At 36.6% G+C, this 2,457-nt stretch overlaps 1 pseudogene across 1 annotated transcript; it reads right to left on the bottom strand.

Moving 5' to 3' along the window:
• Positions 1-269: 269 nt before the first annotated feature.
• Positions 270-1,168, bottom strand: LOC306666482 (olfactory receptor 2B11-like; annotated as a pseudogene). Its single transcript has one exon. The product of its transcript is annotated as an olfactory receptor 2B11-like (transcript).
• Positions 1,169-2,457: the final 1,289 nt, after the last annotated feature.

Genomic DNA, 2,457 nt, shown 5'->3' with positions numbered 1-2,457 from the left:
CAGAGTACTATTTCAGCATGTAGAAATCTGAATAGAATGATTTTAATATATCACCCACAAAAAGGTCTATACTGGTACATATTCACAGAAATATAGTAATTTAATTATGATAATTGCTTAACATGATTTTAAAGAAAAAATATTACACGTTCAAGAAATACAGGTAACCTGAGATTAGGTCTGAGAAAAGAATGAGTTATTAAAACATTATGTATATGCTTTCTCTAATTGTGAAATAATTTCACTTGAAGTCTCCAAAGTTGGAGACTTCATTTGAAACAGAAAATGCTCCTCCCCAGATTGCATAGTGCCCCCTTCACATCCTTATTTCTCAGGGTATAGATGAAGGGATTGATTGTAGGTGTCACCACTCCATAGAAGAGGGCCATGAACTTGGGCTGGTTCCTTGAAATAGAAGAGGTGGGCTGAGGGACATGCTAATAGCTGGACCATAAAATAAGAAAACTATAAAGAGAGGAACATGTCCCAAAGGCCTTTTTCCTCCCCTCAGAAGATTTAATCTTAAGTATGGCATGTCCAATGCTAGCATAGGAAGCAAGAATTAGGCATAGAGGAACAGCTATTATGAAAATGCATGCCACAGAGAGTGCAGGCTCATTAACCTCCTTTTCCCCACAGGCAGTCTTTATCAGAACTGGAATCTCACACAATAAGTGATCCAGTTGATTGACACCACCCAATGGCAATTGTAATGTAAGAGTGGCTTCAGAGATAGCATAGGTCATTCACATAGCCACACAATGAATATTAATAAGATACAGATGTGCTGATTCATGATGAGGGTGGAGTGCAGAGGTCTGCAGATGGCCACATAGTGATCAAAAGACATTGTGCTGAATAAATAAAACTGAAGTGCACATCCCATATAGCTGATGGTCTTCTTAGAGCTTCCCAGGTTAAACAGCATCTGAGGCACAATGCTGGTGGTGTAGCACATGTCCAAATAGGAGAGGTGGGTGAGGAAGAGATATGTAGGGCTGTGGAGATGGGCATCTATCTTGCACACCAGAATGATGGCGATGTTCCCCATCGTGGCCATGGGGTATGTTATGAGAAGAATAACAAATACAGAAAACGCTAGCCAAGGATCATCAGCAAAGCTTAGCCAAATAAAATCTTCAGGGTGGCTTTTGTTAATTAGTGCCATACTTTTCAATTTGTTTTACCTATAATAGGGAAAAGTCAAAAAGAAAGTGTTATAAAAAATGATAATACATACCATATTTTCTTAATCCATTTATCTGTTGAAGGACACCCAGGTTGGTTCCATAGTTCAGCTATTATAAATTTAGTTGCTATAAACATTGATGTGACTATGTCACTGCAGTATGCTGATTTTAACTCCTTTGTATACTAAAAGGTTTGATAATTTGGTCAAATTTTGGTTCCATTCCAAGTTTTCCAAGAAATCTCTATACTGCTTTCTATTGTGGTTTCACCAGTTTCCAGTCCCACCAGCAATGTGAACCTCTTACCTCACATCTTTGCCAACATTCATTGTTATTCATATTTTTAATAATTGCCATTGTGATTTGAGTGAGATGGAATCTCAGTGTAGCATTAATTTGCATTTTCTAATTGCTAGGGGTGTTGAACATTTTTTTATATATCTGTTGACCATTGGTGTTTCTTCTTTTCTGAATTGTCTGCTCAGTTCATTTGTCCTTTTATTGACAGGGTTATTATTATTTTTTTTATATTAAGTTTTTTGAGTTCTTTATATATCCTGGAGATCAATCCTTTGTCCAAGATGCAGGTGGCAAAGATTTTCTTCCATTCTCTAGGCTCTGTCTTTACATTCTTGATTGTTTCTTTTTTTGTTTGCTAGTTTGTTTGATCCCATTCCATTTATTTATTCTTGATTTTAATTTTAGCACTTTATGAATCTTGTTGAGGAATTCAGTTCCTAAGCTGACCTGATGGAGATTTGGGCCTATATTTTCCTCTAGTAGGTGCAGGGTCTCTAGTCTAATATCTAGGACCTTGACCTCTTGAAGTTGAGTTTTGTGCAGGGTGAGAGAAAGGATACATAATAGGTGAGGGGGTAGGAAGAATGGAGGAACTTTGGATTGTGAAGAGGGAAATGAGAGGGTAGGAAAGATGGTGGAATGAGACAGACATCATTACATCTCAAAGCCCTTGTGGAGCTGGGGGGCGGAAACACAAATATGCAACCAAACCAGTAGAAGAGCAGGCATAATTAAAATCAGCTGAAATCAATTAAATTGAAACAAAAAATTCAAATATTGTTTTTTTAAAAAACTAAATAATTTTTTAAAAAATTGCATAGTATTGGCAAAAACAGACATGAAGACCAATGGTACAAAATGGAAAACAGAAACAAACCCACATAAATACATTATCTCCTACTAGACAAAGGCACCATAAACATATATTGATGAAAAATGACCTCTTCAATAAATGGTGCTGGGAATG

Source organism: Sciurus vulgaris (genome assembly GCF_902686455.1).
Source record: "Sciurus vulgaris genome assembly, chromosome: 7".
NCBI classification, from domain to species: Eukaryota; Metazoa; Chordata; class Mammalia; order Rodentia; family Sciuridae; genus Sciurus; species Sciurus vulgaris.
This window is presented reverse-complemented; position numbering and strand designations above follow the sequence as displayed.